The sequence below is a fragment of the Eurosta solidaginis genome, chromosome 2 (assembly GCF_040869045.1).
Source record: "Eurosta solidaginis isolate ZX-2024a chromosome 2, ASM4086904v1, whole genome shotgun sequence".
Lineage (NCBI taxonomy): Eukaryota > Metazoa > Arthropoda > Insecta > Diptera > Tephritidae > Eurosta > Eurosta solidaginis.
In genome coordinates this window covers 108815986-108843510 of record NC_090320.1, presented here as the reverse complement: position 1 = coordinate 108843510, position 27525 = coordinate 108815986, and the positions used below count along the sequence as shown (strand labels likewise).

Sequence of the window (27525 nt, the reverse complement as noted above, 5' to 3'; positions counted from 1 at the left end):
GAGATTTTGCGAAGAATTGGAAAATTTATTTGATATAGCTCACGAAAAAGCATTGAACATGATCAACAACCAAACTGATAAGGAGTTTCTTATCAATCAGAGGAAGAAAGGACGGTTAGGCGCATTTTCAAAAATAAATTGTACCGGAAATAATAACGAAGTGCTTAAAAAAGCTGCGATGTAGACTCGCCTGGATGCAATAAACATTCTTTGTTACTTTATACAATTATGTAATTCCAAATATCATTTCAATACACCGTTAGAAGAAGCCGTTGAAGAAAGCGAAAATGAAGATTTTGATCGGGGAAGCAATTGCTCACTAGAAATATCAAGTCGAAATGAACCAAAAAACAAAAGAGGGCAGACAAGTTTAATTACACCCAAACAAGTATCAGTTCGTGATAAGTGTAAAGTAAGTTGCTCACTAGAACGATCAAGTCGAAAAGTGGCAAAAAACAAAAGAGGTCAAACAAATTTTATTACACCCAAACTAGTATCAGTTCTTGACAGTTGTAAAGACAGCGATCGAAATGCAGTCAGAATACTAATAGCAGTATTCGAGATGTAAAAACTCTAACCGTAAACCGGAGTAGTATCCGACGATGTCGTCTACAAAAGCGCCGATACGTAATGAAGGAGCTAAAACGGTCAGTTACTGTTCACTGGGATGGGAAGTTGTTGCATGCAACAGAAGGAACGGGGAAAGTAGACAGGCTTCCAACAATTATTTCCTGGGAAGATAGCGAACAACTACTCGGTGATCCAGCAATTTCGAACGGAAGTGGAAAAGCACAAGCTTCTGTAGTATACGACTTACTTGTTAGGTGGAAAGTACACGACAAAGTTGAAGCGGTATGTTGTGATACAACGGCGTCGAACACGGGCAGGTTACTGGGAGCTTGTGTTTTCTTGGAACAAAAACTTGGTAAAAGCTTGTTGCATTTGCCGTGTCGTCACCATATATACGAAATAGTGTTACGCAGCGCTTTCGAAGCAAAAACACCCTTATCAAAAGGACCTAATGTTGAGATTTTTAAAAACTTTAGAGACGCCTGGTCCAATTTAGACAAACGTAATTTCAAAGCTGGAATAGAGGACGGCTTCGTCAGAACAGCAATACCTAATAAAGAAGAGCTTGTACATAGCTTCCATAACATTTTAGTATCAAGACAGCCTCGTGATGACTATAAAGAATTTGTAGAACTAGCACTTGTTTTTCTTGGTTGTTCTCCAAAGAGCTATACATTTTCAGCACCAGGCGCCTTCCACCACGCTCGGTGGATGGCAAAGGGTATTTATACTCTAAAATTATATATCTTTCGGGAAGATTACATATTGGAAAAAAATTTAGAAATAGCACTTCGGGATTTATGCATTTTTATAGTTAAAATTTATTTGGAGAATTGGATGCACGCCTCTAAATCCATAGCTGCCCCAGGCGCTGACTTCTTTTTTGTTAATGAGTTATACCAATACAAAAACTTTGACAAGGTGAAAGGTGAAGCCACTTTCTCGAAGATCAAAATCATTTATGGTATCTCTCACCGGAAACAGTTTGTTTGGCACTATTTGATGAAAAAATTTTAAAAGAAACAAAGCAAAAATGGTTGCAGCTCTAGGAAAAAAGTATGACTTTGTAATAGGAAGTGAAGAAAGAGTATTTGCCAATGATCTAGATCAGTTTGTAAGTAAAAGCAGCTTAGATTTTTTCGATAGGTTTTGCATAAATAAAGAGTTTCTTCATTCAGACCCAAATTGTTGGGCAAACTAACGAAAATTATATTAAAGCTGTTGATAGATTAAAGTCGTAAACGATAGGGCAGAGAGAGGAGTTAAACTTGTAGAAGAGTACAACAAAATCTTATCCAACAACGAAGAGGACAAACAAAATATATTTTGATCAAAAAATATTTAAATATCATACCCCAAGATGATTAAAAACGTTCAAATTTAAAAGCATTTTCTGTTCGAAAATTAACGTATCGTCGGGAAAAAAATTTACCATAAATGTGATTATTCTTGAATAATCATTTATGATTCCTATTTCGAAACGCTTTTTATTAATATCATTGTAAAATTGAGCTTTAATAGTTTTAGAGTAATATTTGACTGCTTTTCAGTCATTTTCTGATCATATTCATGAATATATTTCAATCGTTTTGGTTGAGATACACTACATAATAATCTTATTTCATCAGGGGAAGAAAGCATGCGGAAGTGAGCTATTTCAACCACAGTTCACTCACAAACAAACTTGATCGATATACACCAGCGACTACAACATCCAGCATCGGCTATGATCGTCAACATCTTAAAACATGATACGGTACGGGATGTTGAAGACATATCCAGGTACATATCTCAAGAGAGTTTCACTTACCTGGTCAAATAGCTCACAACTTTTATATTGTCCAACTATTATGTATTTTCTGGGAAGCCGAATGTGGAGAAATGGTTGGGGAAATCTTCGGGCACGAGCAGCATTTGCATTGCATTGTCTTGAAGAATGTCTTAATAATAAAAATTTTATATAAATATTTTTTCTGAACTTCATGATTGAAAAAATGTGTGTATGTGAAAAAATAAGATTTTCAATAAAAAGTAAAATTTTAACAAGTATAAAACTCATTATTCAGTCAACAAATATAGTCAGAAAAGATTCAGAAAGGTGAATTAAAAATGATTATAAATTTTTGATCACCTGAAGTAAACACATTTGAAATATAATTCCAAAATATGATTGAAAAACTATATTCAGTTTTTGATCATCAAAGGTAAGCATATTTGATTATTCTTTTTGTTGCTTTTTATGAAATATTAAAATTTAGTCATTAAAGGGCTTCAAAAATGATTCCAAAAAGTGATGGAAAAATGCTTTTTAGTTTTTCATCATCAAAAGTATTCATATTTGATTATTTATTTTGTTCAATTGTATGATAACTCATTATTAGTCAGAAAGAGTAATCAAATTGTATTGATATGTAGGGAAATTCAAAATTGAATCACCTAAATGCTGAGTGGGTGGTAATTTAGAAATTTATTGTTTAATTATGATGTAAAATGAACGAACATGAATTTATTGTTGTTTTATTTATAACTTGAAAAGTCAATAAAAACAAATTATTTACATTTTTTGAGCCTCCATCGGTTAATCTTGACCAGGCATGCTTAACCAACGAAACGATATCATTTCGTTACGATAATCAACGTTAATAAACGAAACGAAGTCATTTCGTTTCGTTTATTAACGTTAAGATCGTCAAATTAACGAAATGATTTCGTTTCGTTTTCTGCCATATCAAAACGAAAGCAAATCGTTTATGTTGATTATTAATTTCAAACTATGCTGGCAAAGCTGATTGATGGCGGAGTCATTAAAGGTGAAAGCATTAGCCAAGCTGATTGCAACTTTTCTCATGAATTTTGACAGTACAAACATTTCTCAGAGTATTTTTGACATTACCACCAACGAATTACACAAACAAATTACATAGAGTTTGTGTGTGTATGTGCGCTCGTTGTTGCCACCTTACGGCTTCACCATGGCTATAGCATTGCCAGCACAATTCAAACATAAAGTATCACGTTTTTGTTAACGTTTTTAACGTTAACGAAAGCTTTTCGTTTCGGTTAAAAACGAGATACAATTTATCTTGATAATTTCTTTATCGATAATATTTCGAAGTGTTTCAACGGAAACGGTGGAAATTTTTTGATAAACGATTAGCTTAACGTTAAGGTGCATCCCTGATCTTGACCTTCACCCCCCTGCGACACGCCTTAGGCTTTTGCAATCGTAACCAAATTTTGTATGTGATATCTCCGACCATAGTGATATCTATTTCGGGTATTAGATAAAAAGAAAAATCACTTTTATTTTTCGAGTCTCCATAGGGTAGTCTGAACTTTTACCCCCCTGCGACACGCCTTAGGCTTTTCCAATCGTAACCAAATTTTGTATGTGATATCTCCGACCATAGTGATATCTATTTCGGGTATTAGATAAAATGAAAAATCACTTTTATTTTTCGAGTCCCCTGCGACACGCCTAAACCATCTCCAATCGGGATAAAAATTGTTGTGCGATATAGTTGCGCGTGGTGCAACCGATATAGGGGGTGAGACTTGAAAAAATACTACATTCGATTACAAGGACCACCCTAATGTATATATACTGCTATGGAATCGTAACATACGATCAGCGATCGAAAACTATTTTCACTCAAGCGATAAAACTATTTGAAAAAATAATAATATATTATGGATCTAGTGAGTACGCGTTGTCCCTAGTTCAAATATTTCATTAATCCGATACACCAATTTGGAGCTATTGCGATTTAAAGAACGGCATTCGATCACGGATCGTATGTTACAATTCGGATCCTGTTTACATAATGGCAGTGGATGAACAATATCTATACTGACATATTTGAAACGTACTAATGGGGGTGTGAAATTGCCTATAGGGCTTCTTTTACGTGGCGATTAACTTTAGATTTTTGACAAGCTATGCACGATTTAGTCCATTTAGCTGTGTTCGGCCGGGGTGCGTGTGCTCCTGGAGGTAAGTGGGAGCACCGGGGTCGATCTCAGTGAGAATATGTGTATGGAATAGAAAAATAAGCAAATAGACGAGATTTCTCGTTATAATATATGTGGTTTATTGGATAACCATATAAATTGGTTGGTTACAATATTACCTGAAAGTATTGTTGAAAAACGGCAGAGATCGCTGGCGGCAAATGCGTGTTGTACGGCTGTTGAAATCCAAGAGACCGGTTGTTTAGAAAGCTACAATCGTTGCCCGCAAAATCCTCCGTTTTGGAGGGGAAAGGTACCCACACATAAACCCCGACATGCATATGCATGAGTGCTGACAAAAAACACACATACACGTGCATGTACATGCATGTGGCAGTGATGGTGTGGGTGGTTATAAATTAAGTCGAGTATCGATTCGCAGAGTTGCATTGGGGGGATCGCAAACAGATGCGGAAAAGTTAGGCATCCTGCCTAAACATGCCGGCCCCCCTTGCGATACGCAACATCGTTTTCCGCCAAGGACCTCCGCTGAAACGAAAAAAAAATGAATATAAGTCGTACACACTAAACTTAATCTAGATAAGGAGTTCGCCATCTTCGCGGGTGGCCGGGAATCCTTCCGACTTGCTCAGCATGCCACCTAAGCTAGGATGAAACGGTAACGGTTATGAACAGATATAAGTGAATATTTCTTGCCATTGAATTATACATAATTCTTAAATATAGAAATTCAGAACGTAATATATGTATAATCGATGGCCAGTAAGGCTGGACGACGAGGCCGAGGTCTCCGTTCCAGAATGGCACCATTTGTTTGTTATTCTTTGTTTTTTTTTGTTCCGGATGGAGAGGCAGAGGTCTCCGTTCCAGACTCGAGGGTTTCAGGTTTTTCTGGGCTGGACGAAGAGGCCGAGGTCTCCGTTCCAGCGTCTAACTTGTCGTATCGCTCTCAAAGCCATTGTGGCATGTTATGGATGTACCGGTGCGAGCGGCCGTGAGGTTGGTTGGGTGAAGCGGAGGTGTTTTATTACAAACGTATGTTAGGATAGATAAATTAAGTGCATATGCGAAGCATATTATTAAATACAATTTTTACCAAGCAGAGATGCGTTATTTACGTTCACCTGACATAAATTTGCAGATTGGCGATGCGTTCTCCGCGACGCGATCTATCTGCACGTACCATTATGCTAAATGTACCATGCAACCCTGCCGTGTATTTATTGGTCAGCTGATAGCTGGTATGGTGAGTTTGTGGCGTGCGAACATATATATATATATATATATATATACATATATGTGTTTGCTTGCCCTTGAAAAAAAAAACTAGGTCACTGGGGCAGTAGCACACTAAGCCAGTAGAAACAGTTGACTTTTTCCAATTTCGGGACTTTGTCGTGTCGGGATTCTTTAATTTCGGGACTCGGATTTTTGATAATTTTTTCCTATAATGGATTTTCGTTTCAGATGGAACCGATGCAATTGCTCCTGGTGTGTTTGGAGACTGGGGATTGGGAGCCCATCCAGGTGGTGGCGGATGTCCAATACCCGGAGCGGTGGAGGGGCTTCTATATTTGCCACGCGCCGAACGAGTTGGTGCAGCAGGCGGTGGAGGAGGGGTTGCGGCGAGTTAAGCCCTGTGTGCTCCGGGTGCTGCAGACGCCGCTGGTGGTTAAACTACGCGGGAGCACCACCGCCTGGTATAAGGCGTACGAAAATGTGTTGTGGGAGCAGCGGCCACCACAGGGTCCAACGCCTCAGGGGGGTATCGATGCCGTGTGTGCCAGCGGCATCTTCGGTCGTTTGGAGGCCTGATTGCCCATCTAAATGGGCATATGCAATTTTTCCCATATAGGTGTTGGAGTTACCCTAAGCGATATGCGTCGTCCGCAGCGCTCTCCGCGCATCGCCGTCTTCGACATTGAAGTGGGTTTTTTTTGGTAATCGCTTAAGTGAATGTAAATTAATTTAATTGAATTTTTGTTGATCAATAATAAAAAAAAATGGACTTGTTTCTTCCTTACGGCATATTATTTCGGCCTGATTAGTTAGACGAAGGGAAGGGGGTTTAACCTCGTGTTGTCTTTCTATGTCCCTGAACTCTTATACAGACGCAAACAAGAAACGCACCATTGGGTGGCCGAGTTCGCTGACGTGGCAACTCTGCCGTTTCTCGTTTTCTTGTATGTATCATACATACATACCTACTTTGGTTGAACATTCCAGTATAGAGAATGAAGCAGAAAAAAAAACGAATCGAAAGATTTATTTTACCGGTTTGCTTCAATTCTTTTGAAATGTACGCGTTGCTGTACAGAAAGGGTAAGTAGTAAAACATTTTTGAAATAATTTTATTTCAATAAATATTTTTATGTTATGTCAGATTATTAATGCATTTTCGTTTATTTTCAGGTGACTGGTGATGGATGCAGGCGGTTGGCGTGATCCAGGGAATTATTGGTTTTGTTTCGTTCCCTTTTTTTTTGTTTTCTAGGTTACCGGCATCGCAAAGGGGTGCTACAACTGCGGCGTCGGCCGCGGCGGTAGTTGTAACACCTTTGCGATGCCCATTTGTGCACTTAATAATGGATTTATTCTTTGTTTCATTTCAGCTGGTTATTGATGGAAAATTGCCCTTGTCACGAGTTGAAGAACACAAAAACGCATAAACATAAATATATTTTTGGTTGTTGCGTTGCACCAAAAATTGAAATCGGTTACGCCGTGCGAAGAACGTTGCAAAAGTGTTGAGTCACCCGCAAGCGCGGCAGGTTTTTTTTTTTTTTAATTTTTTTATTTTCGGCACGCAAAAAGCCGCAGTTTTAACATTTACTGATTTAACTCTGTTGCAAAAACTTATTGCATTGCAAAATTACTAAAGTATTGCTTGGGGGTTTTTAACTTGTGGTCCAAATGAAGCACTTGTGGTCTCAGGATGCTGCTATATGAAACCACTATTGGTGCCTGGTGGTCGAGCTTTCGTGTGGCCAACCATACAGCAAGTTCAAAGAATCTCACTCTAAACGATGACATTGCAAGTGGAAAGTCCTTGTGTATACGCTATTCAAGGCGTACCAATATCGGTAACTGGAATTGCACACGTAAAAATTCAGCGGCAAAATGAAGATATGCTATTGACTGCATGCGAACACTTTCGTGGTAAAGGTGAAGCTGAAATACAGCATATTGATCTGGTAACACTTGTGGGCCATCAGCGTGCCATTATGGGCTCTATGACTGTTGACGAAATTTATAAAGATCGCAAGAAGTTTAGCAAACAAGTATTTTAGGTAGCTTCTTCAGATTTGGTTAATATGGGTATATCGGTTGAGTCGTATACCGTCAAAGATATACATGATGAAGGTGATTCGAAGGGCTAGCTCAAATCTTTGGGTATGGCACGTAACGCCGAAGTAAAACGTGATGCACGTATTGGTGAAGCTTAGGCGCGTTGTGATGCGCAAATTAAAGAAGCCATCGCTGAGGAGCAACGTATGGCCTCACGTTTTCTAAACGATACCGAAATTGCCAAAGCACAACGTGATTTTGAATTAAAAAAAACTGCTTACGATGTTGTACAAAAGAAGATAGGCGAAGCAGAAATGGCTTATGAATTGCAAGCAGCCAAAACAAAGTAACGCATTAAAGAAGAAAAAATGCAAGTGAAAGTCATAGAACGTACACAAGAAATTTCTGTACAAGAAAAAGAGATACACCGTCGTGAAAAAGAGTTGGGAGCAACCGTACGTCGACCGGCAGAAGGGAAGAAATTTCGTTTGGAAAAAATTGCCGAAGCCAATAAAATGCGTGTAGTTATGGAAGCTGAGGCAGAAGCTGAGTCGATTAAAATACGTGGTGAAGCTGAGGCGTTTGCCATCGAAGCTAAAGCGAAGGTTGAGGCAGTACAAATGGCACAAAAAGCAGAAGCTTGGCGTAAATATCGGGGAACAGCCATGGTTGAAATGCTACTGGAAACCTTGCCGAAGGTTGCCGATGAAGTAGCTGCTCCTCTATCGCAAGCTAAGAAGGACAAGGTAAAATTAGTGCTGCCAAATTGACAGGCGAAGTTTTGCAGATCGTAAATAAGTTACCAGAATTGGTTAAAAAAATCATTCCGGGCGGGTTTGTTGTTTTGGGATATCTTCAGCGTATGTGCAACAACAACAAAATAGTTGTAGTCCCAACAAGAAGAGTACGGATGTTCCCACCCATAACTTTCGAAGGATCTATAAACGGATCAGATATATAATTAGTGTACCGTATCAATATACGTGTGTGCATATTTGTATTTATAAATTAATCTTTGTATTATTCATACGTCTTGGGCCACGTAATTGTTCCATGAAGCGGGCAAAACTTAAGCATAGAGTTGTTTGTACCGTTTTCCACATTCTACCAAAACTTTAACTAATTTGTTCGTCGAGAACACACGATAATGATAGAAAAGCAATTTACATTTAAACTATCATTATTTGATAAACGCTTACCGAAAAACAATGTAAATGCACTAATAGACGGGTGTAAAATGGTCGAGCGCATTTTGGAGGGAGAGGAGTGCAGCTGCAGCACTCAACCGCCAGCTGACACGGTCGCCGGCGGAGCTGGGGGTGGTGCTGGTGGTAATGGCAATACCCCTGTCACTGCTGACGGTATGGTTATCTCCACGAATGCAGATGGCAGTCAAGCTGTAGGTGGACATAATGAAATCACTCGTTACAGCAGTGAAGATGTTTCGGGCAGGGAGTTCAGCGAGGCACCCAAAATGACATGCGCTTCCAATGTTCAATTACGGGTTATAATGGTGCTGATTCATATGAAGGTGGCGATGAAATTAGGACTTACAAATTGTTGGTATTCGTTTCATTTTCGGGCAAACAGATCATGAAAATCTATCCATAGGATTCCGTTGAGTCAGTATACTTGCAACGCAACTTTTACGAGTATTTAGGACCAGGTCGTCCATGGTATTCTGGTATGCGAATATCATCTCCAAGTAATAACCCGTATTTTAGTTTAGTATTTACCAGGACAATTTTAAAAACGGAGCCGAGTGAATGCTGCAATGACCCTGAATTCTGCATTACCCTTTAATACACAAGGTGTTTCTTGTTCACCGTATTTCAATTATAATCTGTTTGGCTATGATGATGGTTGGATATCTTCATTGCAAATACTTTGGACGATTTAAAGGATTTCAGAAATACTGTTGTTGTTTGTAATTGATAGCGAAATGCTCATTTAGTGCAATTAAGGGAGCGGTAGGTTTTTTTAAAAAAAACTCAAGCCAATATTTATTTCTAACATTTTTGCTCAATAATTGCTAGATGCTCAACGAAAATTTTAGATCAGTCACTTCAAAGATCATAATGCATCTTTTAAAGGATGAACAACAACGATTTGTCGATAAGGAGAGATTACTGACGATTTCACAGCACAAAAAATCTGTGGTAGAAAACAAAATGGTATGTGGAAACCTTTTATTAAATACACGCTGATATGTTTATGTCTTCTACTGGGAAGTTATAGTGCGATCGCTTTGGGTTTAACCTGTGAAGATATTTGCAACTAGAATAGCTAGTGGTGTGTGAAGATATATGTTAATTTAGCAGAAGAGTCATAACACTAAAAACTATGATCGAAACATGATTAAATTATGTTAAAATTTTGAGGATGTCCCGTGGGCTCAGGGTGTGGGAATAAAGGCGCCTGGCAAAGTTCAGTAGTCATAATGCCTTAGACATAACCAATTTTTCCTTAGCCATATCTACTGGCATCGGCTATTTGTGCCGTAACCTTAAAAATTTGAGAATTTCATAAAAAAGGGAAATGCAGAAAAGTTATTAACAAATTGCACAATTAATAAGTCACTTGGTGGAAACGTATCTTAGATTTCCGTGTTCGCTAATAACATTAAGAAGTACCCCATTCTTACTTCTTCGATTATAGGACCAACAGTCTTTGCATACCTTCAGTTTTAGTAACCATATTTTATTTCTACGCTCTCAAGGGTCATTACATCGTCTCTCACTTTTGTTTAATGTAAATGCAGTTTTCTCGGAGTCTCGAAACGAAGAAGAAAGTAAGATTAATGATTTGATGGAAAGATAGTATAGGTTTTGGAATTTGTAAGACTTACAAAATGCAAAATGACTTATGTCTACTCAGGTTACTCTTCTCTTCAAGAGCCAGCTAAGGCTATGTAATAGTATAAGGCCTATTGGGAATCGCAGCAAGGATTGCTGAACTCGTTTTACTGATCTAGTACCTACTGATCTAGCGTACCTATATCTAACTCAAAAGTCTTCATGTGAATTTGCAATTCTGTGGCAGACCGTGGTCTGCGTCAGGGTTCTGGTGTCCTCGTCCTCGCTCGGGCAGCGAGTGAATTTGGGTTGCCTTGTGGAATTTTTCCTTTAAAAAATATAGGTAATGGGCCGAACGCCCTTAGATTCTGTGGCAGATGTCGGATCTGCGTTAGGTTGTTGGTTGGCCTCGTTTCGGGTGAACGAGCTGGGTATGATTTTTTTGAAAGTAGGGGTATGGAGGAACGGAGAGATTGTTAGGAGCTCTTAGCCTTCTCGCAATCCGTCTCTTCCGTTGGAAGAAGGGTCAGTTTGACCAAAGGTCGTCTGACTTGACCCTTCTCGGTTTTCAGGTCGAGTACGCGTACTCGGTCATCTTCGCCGGGGTGTATGTTGACAACTCGACCTAACCTGCATTCGTTGGGAGATAAGTTGTCCTCTTTGAGGACAGCGAGATCTCCCAGTTTTATATTCTGTCTGGGATGCTTCCACTTCACTCGTTTTTGAAGTTCGGATAGATATTCGGTTTTCCATCGCTTGCAGAAAGTGTGATGGAGGGCTTTGAGTTTCTGCCACCGATTGATCATCGAGGCAGGGCTCTCACTAGCATCCGGCTCTGGCGGAGCCAGTAGATGGCTGCCAGTGAGGAAATGGCCTGGGGTAAGTGGCTCTAGGTCCGTTGGGTCATTGGATGCCGGGCTGAGTAGCCGCGAGTTCAGGCATGCCTCGATGCGGCACAAGAGTGTATGGAATTCCTCGAAGGTGAATTTGTGTGGTGAGGCTATCTTTTTGAAGTGGCTTTGAAGCTTTTCACTCCAGCCTCCCACAGCCCTCCCATATGGGGAGCGCCCGCAGAGATGAAATGCCAAGTGAGTGACTGATGGCTGTACTTCGAGACAGCATTGTCTCGGCTTGTGAAATGAAAGTTTTGAATTCCGATGGTAGGGATCGTGAAGCTCCGATAAAGTTTGTCCCGTTGTCGGAGTAGACATTTTTGGGGCATCCGCGTCTATATATAAAACGGGCAAAAGCCGCAAGAAATGATGGAGTGCTGAGGTCAGTAGTGGCCTCCAGATGAATCGCTCGTGTGGAAAAGCACGCGAAAAGGCAGACGTAGCCTTTTGATAGTCGTCACCCTCTACCGCGGTAACTTTTGATGTCGAAGGGTTCGGCGAAGTCGACTCCAGTATTCGTGAATGCCCGGCTGAATGTCGTGCAAACTTTGCAATTATGAATGGTTGCCCTAATCATGGTTTTGATGTAGGTATCCAGTATTGGGTGCGTATCAGACGCAACATGAGTTGGTTTTCCCCATGCAGACTTTGTTGATGAAACATTAGGACTGTCAGACGGGATAACCTGCAGCTGTATGGGAGGAGGACTGGGTGGCGTTCACTAAAAGCTAAGTCCTTTGACGCCCCGAGTCGCCCTCCTACCCGAATGATGCCATGTTGGTCTAGGTAGGGATTAAGTGAGAGTATTGCAATTTTCCCTTCAATTGGTTTTCCGGCCTTTAAGTCTCTATATTCAGAACTGTAATGTTGTTTCTGACAGATTTTCATTAAAAGTCGTGTAGTGGCCTTAACTTCGTCAGGGGAGATTAAGTGCGACATGACATGGAATGTCTTTTTTGTTTCGGGGTGAGTTCTTCGGTAGAACCTCATAACGTATGAGAGCACCCGTAAAGCCCTAGTTAGGTCTGAAAAGCGTTGGAGAACTTCGGTAATGTTTACTGTTGTTGTTGCCCAGGTCTTCGCCCTCTTTTCCTCTACGGAGATGATGTAGTCACTTTCTTGTGCTGGCCATTGGGAAGTGTCTTCTTGCAGCCAAGAAGGTTCCTGCCACCACAACGAATTGTTGACCAATTCAGTCGCAGGTAATCCTCTGCTACCTAAATCTGCTGGGTTTGAATCTGAATTTACGTGCAACCAGTTGTTATTTCGGACCATGTCGATGATCTTGGTGATCCGATGTGCGACAAAAGTGGACCAGGAACAAGGCGGTTTCCTTATCCATGCGAGGACGATCGTTAAATCCGTCCAAAGGTGAACTCTCACTGGTCCCAATTTAAGGTTCCTGAAATTGATTCGGTGATTTCCGCTAAAAGTACGGCTCCGCAAAGTTCCAATAGTGGAAGAGACAGGGCTTTCACTGGGGATACTCGGGTTTTTGCTAGCAGCAGGTTTGTCCAGATGTCGTTATCCGTTTTCACGCGCATGTAGACGGCTGCTGCATAAGCCGTCTCGGATGCGTCACAAAATCCATGGATATCGATGTCGGCTCCTGGTGAAAAGTTGACCCATCTAGGTTACCTGATTTTATCGATTTCATGGTATTGGTCGGTGAAGGTTTTCCATTTTTCCAGCGTACTGGTCGATACTGGTTCGTCCCAAACGGTGCCTTCTAACCAAATACTCTGCATGAGTATTTTTGCCACAATGACCATTGGCGCAAGCCAGCCTAAAGGGTCGAAAAGATTGGCTATAGCGGATAGGACTGCTCGTTGATGGTTTCGCCATTTTCTAGGGTTCCTGCTTTGAAATAAAATACGTCTGAGTGAGCGTTCCATCGTATTCCCAGGGCTTTTACCGAACTAGCTTCTTCGAACGCTAAGAAATCCTCGCTGAGCAAATCCGTTTTGGGGATGTCCTTTAGAATTTCCTTACAATTTGAAGTCCACTTGCGTAATGGAAAGCCAGCTGAGTGTAAGGCTTCGCGAATCTCGTTTCTTGCTTTGATGGTTGACACTATTGTGTGTCCTCCAGATAAAACATCATCTACGTACATACTCTCTCTTAGTATGCTAGCCGCTGTAGGGTGTGAATTTGGTTTCGTCAGCCAGTTGTAGGAGCGTTCTTATCGCGATATATGGAGCGCAATTCACTCCGAAGGTAACCGTCTTTAATTCGTAAAGACTAATAAGGTCATTCGGGGAAGTGCGATGCACAATACGTTGAAATTTGGTGTGATTTTCGTTCACCCAAATTTGTCGATACATCTTTTCGATGTCCCTGTTGAAGACGAAACGGTATAGTCTCCATCGTAAGATAAGGATGGGTAGATCGGCTTGTAGAATTGGGCCTGGGAGGAGAATATCGTTTAGGCTATTACCGTTGGCCGTAGGGCACGAGGCATTAAATACTACGCGTACCTTTGTAGTGGTAGTTTCCGCTTTAATAACGGCGTGGTGGGGCAGGAAGTAATGATCCGAATCGTCGGATGTGATATTCTTTTTTAATTTTCCCATATGTCCGAGCGTTTCATATTCTGACAACACTCGAACATATTCTTTACCTAAATCTGGGTTTTTTATTAGCCGCCCCTCATTCCGGAAGAATTGAGAGCATACGCGTTTCAGAGACGGTCCTAAATTAATGTTATTAGGGTAATCCTGCCTGAATGGTAGTGATACGGTGTATCATCCATCTTCATCACGTTTCGTTGTTTCTTTAAATAATTTTTCGCAATACCTCTCATCTTCATTTAATATTTTATTTTTTGATACATTTTCTACCTCCCAGAAAGCTTTGAGATGGTTGTCTAACGCAACCTCGTTGTAGAAAGACATAATGCTCTTCGTTGGATTCGGTGATTCGATACGACCAGTTAGTATCCAACCGAACACTGTCTCTTGGGCTAAGAGTGTGTTTAGCACATTCTTTTTTATATCGCTCATTATAATTTGGGGATATATGTCTCCGCCAAGTATGAGGTCTATGTCTTCATTGACGTAGAACCTCTTGTCTGCCAGAAATAAGTCTGGGAATGCCTGCATAATCATTGCGTGGATATGGCAGGATGGAAGATTCCCAGTGAGTTTAGCAAGAGCGAGAACGGGTGTAGTCAGGCTGAAGCAGGGATCCACTGGTGAACGTAATTCGATTTTGGAAGCTTCTTTCACCTGCGCTGACACCGCATTTGTGATGCCTGAAACTTGGGCATGCATTTTCCTCGCTGGCAAATTGATTCTGCGTTTCAGTCTTTCTGTTATAAAGGAACATTCAGACCCAGAATCAATTAATGGCCGCGCGGAGAAGTCGGTACCATTATGGTGAATATGTACGCGAGCAGTTCCTAATAGCACGCCTGTGCTGGAATTAGCATGGCAGGATTTTACATTCTGGTTCGCAGAGGAAGGTGGTTGTCCCGATTCCTGTCTTTTCCGTGACTGTGCCGAAGTTGATGGGGGTATTATCCGCATCTTTGTGAATTTAACGAATTTAATCCTTTCTCCCGGGGTTAAATCGTAAAAACGTGAACAGTTGCGTAATCTGTGCTCCGTAGATTTGCACATTTTACACATTAATTTTGTTGTTTGCTTGGATACTTTTGTTTGAAAAGCACAAAGTCTTTTCGTAGGGGTTTCTGTCGAGTGGCGCGACGCATTTGATTTTTGCACTTTAGAATTGGCATTCCCTGTAAAACCAGACACTGTTTCAAGTGTCTGAAAACGATTAGACAAGAATTTGTGCATATCCTCCCACTTGAATATGTCCGTTTTGTGGTCAATGCTCTGCTCCCATAGAGCCAGCGTATTTTCAGGTAATTTTGTCGAACATAAATAAGTAATAATCGCATCCCAATTTGAAACATCAATCTGATGGGGTTTTAAGGATGCTAAACAATTATTTATGTCGCGCTGTAAGGTTTTGATTGAGCTGCCGCACTCGCTATCTATCTTTTTTAGATTAAACAAAATTTGTAGTTGTGAGTTTACGAGAATCCGTTTATTCTCGTATCTCTCACATAGGTTTTTCCAGGCTTCGATACCTTCATTTGTCAAAGGACATTTCTTGACAATGTCCTTTGCCTCACCTTGAGTTTTTTGGTTAAGGTGGAACAACTTTTCTACCGGGCTTAAGCGACTGTTATTTTTATAGATGGCCGTGAACAGGTCACGAAACGTTGGCCAAGATAGGTAGTCGCCCTTGAATATCTCAGTATCGCAAGCTGGCAGGCGGATACTATGTCCGCGCGCGCGTTCTCCCTCAGGTCGAACTGTCCTATCTTTTTCCTCCTTCAATTTAGTTTGAATTTCAGCCATGTTCGACATGCATCTCAGGAATACGGCATATGCAGCTTTATGCTTGATCTTGACCGCTGCAATTTTTTTTGCGTCAAGCGTGTCAGAGTCAAGTAACTCCTCGAGGGCGGTCTCTGCTTTGTCCCAATTAGCTTGCAACTCTTTTTGCTGTATTGCAAGAGTGTGTACTGTGTGCAGAGTCGCATTTATGTCATTAAAGTCGGCCTCGAATTCGATTATTCGATCGGCTAATCTAATGTAAGACTCCATGTTCATGGTTGAAAAGTGGAGAGCGAATTAATCAAGGGATATAAACCTTGAAAACCTGAGCGAATCACCCAACCAACAACTATTAAAATTACGCAAAATTTATTTATTACTTTTAATTTGTTTATTTTTTCTGTCACTGCAGCTGATTTCCTACCGAAAAAGCAGGGAGAAGGGGAAAACAACAACAGTGTCTTTGACGGAAATAAAGGGGGCCACTCGCCACTCAAACGTTCAACTTTATTATAAATAAGTGCGCGCGCTGATATGAATCTCGACGAAAAGTGTGAAAACGTGTGATAAAATTTGTGCAACAAAGACAAAGAAAAACTGTGTAATAAAAATTGATTAGAAAAACTTGTGAAAAAATAATAGCGATGCAAAAAGGAAATTGAAATTTGCCGCAATCGAATGGCGTGAAATTTTAGTGAAAGTGAGGTTATGTGCACTTCTTCCTTGTGCTGTGTCCGGAGAGCCTTACCGCTGGTGGGAGGACAGGCCAGAAAGTCACAAGGAATCTTAACAACGTTAATGATCCGCGTTTGCACTTATTTTCTTTTTGGCACTACACAGTTTTTTCACACTTTTCGCGGTTAATTACAATCACGTATGGCACTTTAAATCGATTTTTCGCACTTTTTATTTATTATTTTAACCAAAAAAATGTGGCAAGAAATATTGCACTTACTCTGGCTTTTTGTGGCGATTCGTATACTGGCGCTGATGTGGCAAGATGGCTTGATCTCTCAGTGTTTTTGCACGGTGGTATCAAATAATAGACTTTTCGGTGGTGGGCAAAATACTTTTCCGGATGAATTTTTTGTGATTTGTGGTGCGGTCAGCTATGATATTTTGTGATGTGGACTGTATATATGCGCTTTAATTCCTTTCTCGGGGAGAAGGACCAAATGTTCGGCCGGGGTTCGTGTGCTCCTGGAGGTGGGTGGGCGCACCGAGGTCGATCTCAGTGGGAATATGTGTATGGAATAGAAAACTAAGCAAATAGACGAGATTTCTCGTAATCTAGATTGGTTGGTTACAATATTACCTGAAAGTATTGTTGAAAAACGGTAGAGATCGCTTGCGGCAGATGCGTGTTGTACGGCTGTTGAAATCCAAGAGGCCGGTTGTATAGAAAGCTACAACCGTTGACCCGCAAAATCCTCCGTTTTGGAGGGGAAAGGCACCCACACATCAACCCCGACATGCATATGCATGTGTGCTGACAAAAAACACACATACACGTGTACATGAATATGGCGGTGATGGTGTGGGTGGTTATAAATTAAGTCGAGTATCGATTGGCAGAGTTGCATTGGGGGGATCGCAAACAGATGCGGAAAAGTTAGACATCCTGCCTAAACAAGCTGTATATTTGGAAATTGATGGCCAAACAAAACGATTTTGGAATAAATTTACTGACGCTCGCACTCCGGGATGAGAATGTCCATGCATACTTTCGAAGGGAGGTTTTCGAAATGTTGGTGTAATATACGGGCGTATGTTTTTTGTAGAGACATCACAAAAGATTTCAACAGCAAGAAACGCTAAAAGTGTTGCACCAGATAACTGCTCTTTACAGTTTTGAAAAGCTTCAGTAAGTTCCGGGGACCATTGAATTTTCTTATTGTCACTCTTTTTATTTCCACTATATAGTGTATGTAATTTTGATTGATACTGTGCGGCTTTTGGAATGAAACGGCGATAAAAGTTTAACATGACCAAAAATTGTCCCAAATCTTTATTTGTTTCAGGTGTTTTGTAATTTTTTATAGCCTCAACTCGGTAAAGTAAGGATTGCAAGCCATTAATTGTAACCAGGTATCCAAGAAACTGAACTTCGGGTACCGCAAAAATCGATGTTGACGTATTTATAATAACTCCAAACTCTCGAAACCGTTCAAATAGAGATTTAATAAGTTTGACATGGTCGTCTATATTCTTCGATGTAATCAGAATATTGTCTATATACGCATAACAGAAATCTACTCCTCGAATAACTTGGTTGATGAAGCGTTGGAAAGTTTGCGCAGCGTTACACAAACCGAACGTCATACGAGGAAACTCAAACAATCATATTGGAGTAATTATAGCTGTTTTTTCAACACCATAACTCTCAACCGGAATTTGTTAGTAAGCCTTAACTAAATCAACCTTGCTGAAAACTTTTGCGCCATGAAGAAGAAAACTAAAGTCATGTATGTGAGGAACGGGACAGCAATCTGGAATTGTCATAGAATTTAACTGACGATAATCTCCACAAAGTCGCCATTCTCCATTATGGGTACCATGTGTAATGGACTAGCCCAACAACTTTTTGATGGCCTAAATATGCCTTGCTTTAACATGGTATCGAACTCACGCTTAACAATTTGTAGTTTCTCAGGAGATAGTCTTCGAGCTTTAAAAGAAATAGGTGGGCCAGTTGTTTGAATGTGATGTGTTACAAAGGGTTTAATTGGTGTATTTTTATCATGCGATGTGGTAAGATCCTTAAATTCTTCAAGTAATGGATATATAACAGTCTTCAAATATTGACTTAATTGAAGGTGGTAATAACCCAACATGTGAAATCGCTTTACTAATAGAGTTTGAGACGTTATCTATTATGCTATGATTCTTAAGATCAATTATTAATCCATAATGGCTGAGAAAAAAAAAAACAAGGTGTTTCTATCGGAGAAGAAAGTGTTTCTATCGGAGAAGAAAGTGTCTATCGGAACCCGTCTATGGAAGCAGAGGTAGAGGGCGGCCCCCACTCCGTTGGAAGGACCAGGTGGAAAACGATTTAAACTCCCCTGGTGTGACCAATTGGCGCAAATTGACCGTTTAAACGGTTAAGCGCCAATTAAGTAAGTAAGTAATGGCTGAGAAAGTCGACGGCGATTATAGGCTTCTTAACATCTGCTAATATAAAAGTCCACCCGAAGACTTCTTTTTAGACCAAACTTAATTCTAATGTTTTGTTTCCAAAGGTTTTTATTGGAGGTTGATTTGCAGCAAATAGCTGAAGAGATGCTGGTCCATTCAACCTTTCAATGGAAAGAGCAGGGAACACCGAGTCGTCTGCGTTAGTATCAATGAGAAATTCTGTGTTAAATGAATTTTCTCAAATAGCCGACATATGTACTTCTAGGCCAACCCAGCTTTACCAGCAGCCCGGTCCATCATTTCACGTAACATTGTCACCCAGTTCCATGTCACGCAGCAGTTCCTTTAATGATTTTTCCTCCGAATCCATGAATCGCTCCTGCAACCGAGATTTCAATGCTTCGTACATGTTGATTTCAGGTGGGTTTGGAAAAAGATCGCTGACTTCACCAAGCACGCTCGTTTCGATGAATCCTACAATGGTGTGAAATTTTGTTGCATCTGATGATATTCCAGCCGTAATAAAATGGCTCTCCACTTGCTTGAACCGTAGAGCTGGATTTATTTTCCAAAATGGTGGAACTTCAACGGACACACGTGCAACCTCTAATGTCGGAGTCGGCTCATTTAAAACATTCCTTTGATATACGGGTGTTTGCGGCTATGCTGATGGCGGCTGTTGCAGATCTGGAATCAATGAATCTCCTGCCCGATATTGGCTTCACTTCCTCTATACGGTGTATGGAACATGTTTCCTGTCTAGGGTCACCAATTGTAAAGTTGAATTATTACACAATTTTATTTTTTATATAAAAACACGTTCTTTATTATTTAATTAATGTTCCGGTCTCTAAAATAATTTTCTTCAACTGAAAAAAAATTTCTTCTATGACAACAAATGAATTGATTTTTTTTGTATCGCTTAATTGTTAAAGTAGAAAATTAACAGGCCACAAGTCCTTTGCTTTTTCGAAATTATGGTAACCAACATTAACGTGGTTACCAAGACGAGATTTCGAAGATTCTTCTCATGATGACCCGCTGAACCAAACCGTAAATGAACCTAATGGGTCAGATTTTCTTCTTACTCAAAATATTTGAAGGGATTCGCCATCTTGTTCAACGTAACAGTAGGTAGCACAAAACAAGCTGTTTATAAACAGCTATATCATCTTAAATTATGCAAAACAAAGCAAATGAGATAAATGAGAATTCGAAGGTTTTGCTGGATAAGTTATCTTGGTACACTACGTTGAAAGTCTCCATTTAATTGGGATAAACAGATTATTGGTGGCCGCCGTGATGTGGTGGTAGCGTGCTCCGCCTACCACACCGTAAGCCCTGGGTTCGCACCCCCAGAAAGCAGCATCAAAATTTTAGAAATACGGTTTTTCAATTAGAAGAAAATTTTTCTAAGCGGGGTCGCCCCTCGGCAGTGTTTGGCAAGCGCTCCGAGTGTATTTCGGCCATGAAAAGCTCTCAGTGAAAACTCATCTGCCTTGCAGATGCCGATCGGAGTCGGCATAAAACATGTAGGTCCCGTCCGGCCAATTTGTAGGAAAAATCAAGAGGAGCACGACGCAAATTAGAAGAGAAGCTTGGCCTTAGATCTCTTCGGAGGTTATCGCGCCTTACATTTATTTTTTGACAGATTATTAACAACTTGGGTTCCCGGCAAATCAATAAGCGTCAGCTATATCAAGAAAGAGATAGCGGGCGTGCTTTGTTGAGGACGGACAGCATTGTAGACTGAAGCTATACAGCAAAGTAATATAAATGCTATTAAAACTACAACTGTTAATGCAATCGAAAATACATATTTCTTGGACACACATCCTGTCCTATGAACCAAATATACTTTTTCGGAAAGGGGAGAAAAAATAAAAATACACGTGTATCGGCGATTTTCATGTACACGTCAGAATTATTATTTTTTTTTTATGTAAAAAGTATGAAGCTCATAGTGTCCGTCTGTCCGCCTGTGTGAAAGACTTTGGATCGATTTTTAACCCTTTTTCCGTGATCCAATCGAGCTGAATTTTTGCAGGCAGACTCGAGTCAAATTTTTTAAAAAATAAATTTTTATCAATTCTCAGATTTGTCTGAATTTTTTTTATTTTATTTATTTTTTTCACTTTTTTCGGCATAACTTGAAGGGACTTCAACTTTTTAAACTACTAAAGCGTTCAGAAAAAAAAATTTGTTTTTCGACCCATCCTACTCCATATATTTGTAGTTCATCAATAGTAACTTTCTAACATTAAACTGTTTATGACGTTTACAACACTTACAACTGGTATGACAGATGAAACATTGAATTGCAAATCAATATTGCATCATTTAAATTCGTTTAATTTATTGTTTGATACAACACACTCTGTGGCGTTTGTGTGTGTTTGTTCCGATCAGCTGACAGTTGCGCTACTAGGAGACCTATACTTTGACAATCAATTTAAGTTTTGTTGTGCGAAAACGTATTTCTATATATTTCATCTGAGAAAAAATGCAGTGCCCGACTCGAAATAACTTTTGTTACGTTTGTGGGTTATTCGCACCAAGTAAAAATGTAAAAAAATATTACGAAAACAGTGGTTAATTCGTTTCAGAAAATATTCAAGACTGCTTATGCTCCTTACTTGTGGTATACTCCGGAAGTCGTGTGCGACTATTGCTATAGAAATTTATGCAAGTTTACTGATAGAGGGTCAGCAATAAAGTACGCTGTACCAAAAATTTGGCTACCACGTACCGAATGAAAGTGAAAAAAAAAAAAACAAAAAAAATAAAAATTCACGAAAATCTGAGAATTGTATATATATATTTTTTTTTTAATTTGACATGATACAGACATATCAACGAGTCTGCCTGCAAAAATTCAGCTCGATTGGATCACGGAAAAAGGGTTAAAAATCGATCGAAAGTCTTTCACACAGGCGGACAGACGGACACCACGAGCTTTATACATAAAGAAAGTTCTGACGTGTATTTTTATTTTTTCTCCCCTTTCCGAAAAAGTAGATTTGGTTCATAGGACAGAATGTGTGTCCAAGAAATATGTATTTTCGTTGGCATAAACAGCTGTAGTTTTAATAGCATTTATATTTCTTTGCTGTATAGCTTCAGAGACGCACAAACACATGCATATATCTTATCTGAGATGCTCCCAAAAGCAGGCAATTATCTGTGGAAGTGTCACTCACATATATACGCGCATATGAGAATTTTATAGCAGTAACTAAGTTCATTCTGGAAACGCCTAGAAGTATGGAACGAGGCAATCGAAGAGTAGAAAATCGGCAACAGTAGAGGCACGAAAATCACTTTGATATAAGCAAGATATCAGTTGCGAAGTATAAATGTTATTATTGCGTAGTACTTTAATAAAGGCCATTTTGCATTATTGAATAGTGGACTTATTTATTCAACAGTTAGTGATTCGAACGTTAGTGGAAGGTTGCAAACAATCAGAATTACAGTAAATTCGTTACAATTGGTGTCAGAAGAGGAATTGTTCAATAAATTCCAGAGGACAACAAGGACATGGCAAAGTTAAGTGAATTGAAGATCCAGCAACTGAAGGAGTTGGAGAGCCGTGATTGAATACAACCGGCATTAAACTCGAACTTCAGGCACGACTACCGAGAGGCAATGGAAGGAGAAGGAATTAACGTGGAAGAGTATGTTTTTCATCTTGATGTCGACGAGACAACAACAAAAATTGAAGAGAAAAACGAAACATCGCAGACAGTTACCAGCACAGACTTGAACACGATTTTGGCTGCAATATCTGCACAAACATCGACAGTAACATCAAGGATATGGTGGTCAAACCGATTCTGCTATATGGGGTGCTGGTATGGTGGAAAGCACTGGACACGGCGAGCACCTCCAAAATGCTAGTGTCAGTGCAACGGACGGCGCTTATCGGTATCAGTGGCGCTATGAGAACAACACCTACCTTGGCACTGAATGTCATGCTGAATATACATCCAGTAGATATTGCGGGAAAGGCAGCCGCGGCCCGGTCGTTGGTCAGGCTTCGTGATATGGGTTATATGCTTTCTGATTTCGGACACTCTAGCCTTCTTACTAGTTTCGACTTTATCCCGGACAGGACGGACTATTGCATGCCGGTGGCCGCCCCCTATACAACCTTCACCCCAGTCATTCCCCCGAGGGAGGAGTGGAGAAGAAGAATTATCTGGGGCATGGGACCGGTTAACTTGTTCACGGATGGGTCAAAGTTGGACGAAAGGTTGGCGGGGGGTCTTTTGCCAAGAGCTAAATGTAAGCCGCAAGTTTAAGTTGGCTGATCACTGCAGTGTATTCCAAGCGGAAGTTGCTGCGATTAAGGATGCGGTGGATGAAATGCTATCCAGCGCTACTACGGTTAGGGAATTTAACATCTACTCTGATAGCCAAGCGGCTATAAAGGCCTTAAGCTCAGCTACAGTGCGATCGAGGGTGGTCTGGGAGTGCCTGACCTCACTTGCGATTGCATCGAATTATTTTACAATTAAGATTATCTGGGTCCCGGGCCATAGTGATATTCCGGGTAACTGTCAATCGGATCTCTTAGCCCGAATCGGTACAACTGAACCGGATGAAGATGGCTGTAGGGATTTCGGGATTCCGCTAGCCACCTGTGGACTGCTCTTCCATAGCTGGGCCTCGAGTCAGCTCAGCAAACGTTGGGCGGACACTACATCTTGTAGGATATCAAGATCTTTCTGGCCGAAAGTGGATGGCAGGAGGTCTGCTGAAATAATTGGGTTCACTAAGGCTCACCTATCAATGGGTTTTGACAGGGCACTTTCCCATGGGTATCCATGCGGTACGTCTCAATATATTGGAAACTCCATCCTGCTGCAGCTGTATGGAGGATGATGAGGTGGAATCACCAAGTCACTTTATGCTTGACTGCCCAGCTTTTGCCAGAACTAGGCGAAAGTATTTCGGTCGTGACTCACTTGGATCTCCCGATGAGCTATCCAAGGTTGAGATCGGGATCATTCGGAACTTTATCGTTGCTACCCAACGATTCTCTAAGTAGTTATATCTACGTCACCGTTAGTTTAGTTTATTATATGTGGTATCACAACGGACCGTCGTGTTGTCCAAGTGAGCTTCCTCTATCAGGGAAGCTACCACCCAACCTAACCAAACATCAAGGATGGAAGTACAAGAGGCACCCATTTCAGAAATGTCGTCACAAATGTCATCCCAACTGGAATCGCAGGAGACACGCATCACATCGAAGATTGAAGCACAATTCAATGAACAGAAAACACACATGGCGTCACAAATTGCAGAACAATTAAAAGAGCAAGAGGCACGCATAACATTACAACTCGAAGCACAGGAAGAGCGTATCTCAACGAAGCTGGAGGCACAGGAAACAAAAGTCTCATCGCAGCTGGAGGCTTTTTAGTGAACGACAAGATAAAATGGAGGCCGAGATGGATGCTTTGAAAGATCGTATACAGGAGTTGCAACTAAATCGCCCAGCAGTTTCAGCGAGTAATCCAAAGGTAAAAACACCATCCTTTGACGGTTCTGTTCCTTTCCAGGTTTTTAAGCTACAATTTGAGAAGACCGCAACAGTGAACAACTGGAATGCTGAAGATAAAGTTGCTGCACTCTTCGTAGCATTGAAAGGACCAGCTGCCGAAATCTTACAGACTATTCCAGAGTACGAACGGAACTGTTATGACGCATTGATGGCTGCTGTAGAGCGAAGGTACGGAAGCGAACACAGGAAACAGATATATCAAATTGCAAAACCGTTACCAAAAAGCTAATGAGTTTGCGTCGGATGTTGAAAGGCTGGCACATTTAGCGAATGCGGACGCGCCCGTGGAATACACAGAAAGGGTGAAGATTCAGAGCTTTATAAATGGCATACGGGACGTCGAAACAAAGCGAGCTACATACGCAAACTCAAAGCCAACATTCGCAGAAACGGTATCACATGCTCTGATTCAGGAAACAGCGTCGCTTCTGTGTAAGCCAGTTTTCAAAGCACGCCGTGTGGAAGTAGAAAGGCCAGGGTGGGTAGACGCAATTTTAGAAGCATTAAAAGGAACGCAACAGAAGAACAATGGTGCAATCAAATGTTTCAAGTGCGGTAATCCAGGTCACATTGCTCGTCATTGCAGCACCGGTCCTGGTAGTTCCAACTTGGGTGGCCGTAAACGGAAAGCTGGAGGAGATAAGCAAGAGCGAGTCAGATGTAAAGATTGAAAACTTGCCCCAGCTATTGAATGTCCTGTGATATCTGTCTCGCAAATTGGAAGAAAATCAAGCAGTCTTACCGTCAGAGGGAATGTCGATGGTAAGGAGCGTGTAGTGACTGTAGATACGGGCGCATCTCATTCCTTGAGTCGATCTGATTTGGTCTACAGGAGAGTAAAGCCATTACCTGGAGCAAGGTTGCGTACGGTCACTGGCGAGTATAACCAAGTCCTGGGAGAAGTGATGTGTGAAGTCTTAATTGGGAAGGTCATGGTTCTACACAAATTCGTTGTAGCGGAGATTATTGATGATGTCATATTGGGAGTGGACTTCTTAGTTGATCATGACATCAGGATCGACATGCAGAGAAGGATTATGCGTTATAAGAACCAGGATATACCACTTAACTTCAGTTTGGAGAAAGGGTTCAGTAGTAATCGAGTACTGGTGGAGAAGACTCGACAAAGACCACGAAAGTCAAAGGCCAAGGTTGATGGATCGAATGGGCCAAATAAAGCGAAACCATAAGTACCTGCGAGAGAAACACTGGCATTGACAAAACCAAATGGACGCTCAAAAACGAAGGAACGAATTTCCCACGGCTTGTGAAACGTGGGAACGATACTGATTATGCGAAACCAATCCGTCAAGCGCAAGCTCTGCGAAGTAGTTCATTGGCCAAAGAACAGAGTGTGAGGGAACGGCCCAGGGTAATGAGTAGTAGGATGAAACGACAAGAACTATAATTCGGAAGGCTTCTTGGAGGGAGATTTGGTACTGCTATACAACCCTCACCGGCGGAAAGGTATTCCATCCAAAATTCGGTGCAGTTGGGAAGGCCCGTACAAAGTTGTGAAGAAGATCAGTGATACCATCAACCGCATACAAACCATTGGGAAACCACGAAATAGAAGGGTGGTTCATTTGAAGACGCTGGCAGCGGTTAGATCGAGAGATTTGTCTGATCGGGACGATCAGACTTAGGAGGAGGGCAGTGTGACGAATATTAGTGACACTAAGTGATACTCACATCACTAGTCTGATGCTAAGTAAATGAAGCCACAACAACAATAAAGCAGGCAGTCACTTGTATCTACATAAACGAATCAATCATTATGTCTACACATATGTACGCACAAACACATGCATATATCTTATCTGAGATGATGCCAATGGTAGTCAATTATCTGTGGGAGTGTCACTCACACATACACGCGCATATGAGAAGCTCTACACGTGCATCTGTAGTTATAATTTTATAGCAGTAACTAAGTTCATTTTGGAAACGCCTAGAAGTATGGAACGAGGCAATCGAAGAGTATAAAAGCGGCAACAATAGAGGCACGAAAATCAGTTTGATTTAAGCAAGCTATCAGTTGCGAAGTAGAAGTGTTATTATTGTGAAGTACTTTAATAAAGGCCATTTTGCATTATTGAATAGTGGAGTTTTTTATTCTGTAAGTGGCATACCGATGCCACTCGTTTTTGGACAATTAGCCCACGCACCCACACCAAAACTCTATTTTAGCTTTTGATTTGGCGAAATGCCTGAAAATGCTAAAGACATCATACGTGAAAAAGAGTTTGGTGCTATATTTAAACCGAAAGGTAAGACTTTGCTCCTCGATCTATACTGAAAGATGTAACGTATCTAGAATTGACATGAAGTGGAATTTGGTGAAAACCAGAAAAAAGATCTAAAGTCGAAAAATATTTGGCTCTGCCAGATTGTCGAGAATGTCGTCTACACGTGCTAACGGAAATTTGTCTGCGATAAGCTTTTTGTTGACTGCTCTGAAATCAACGCACATACGACAAGACTTTTGATCTGAAGGATCTCTTTTCGGTACCAAAATTAAAGGACTGTTATAATTAGAAAAGCTGGGTTCTATTAAATCATTTCGCATTAAATGTTCGACTTTTTTATTAATTTCTTCGCGTTGTGTATATGGTAAACGATAATCTTTTATATAGACTGGATTTTTATCAGTTAAACGTAGTTTTTGTTCGTAAAAGTTATTTAAAGTCATACGATCAGTTTTTAAAGCGAATACATCGGCATATTTCAGGCATAAGCCTAGCAATTGTTTTTGAGCATAACCTGGCATTTGATTTTTCAAAATTTTCGTTAATTCCTCTAAGCGTTTTTGATTTTTAGAAGTTTCATTGATTTTGTAGACATTGTAGTTGGTGATAACTTCTGTTACGATATTGAAATTGTTGACATGTTTTACTTCGTCAGTAACATTTAAAATTTTTAGAACTGGATTACTTGTGTCAACAATG

General features: G+C 40.6%; 1 protein-coding gene and 1 pseudogene across 1 annotated transcript in view; one reads left to right on the top strand and one right to left on the bottom strand.

Annotated features, from left to right (window-relative positions):
• Kdm5 (Lysine demethylase 5) overlaps window positions 1–27525 on the bottom strand; it is a 624217-nt gene that overhangs the window by 339529 nt on the left and 257163 nt on the right. The gene's annotated exons all lie outside the window — the stretch shown is intronic.
• On the top strand, window positions 59–8791 carry LOC137239329 (flotillin-1-like; annotated as a pseudogene).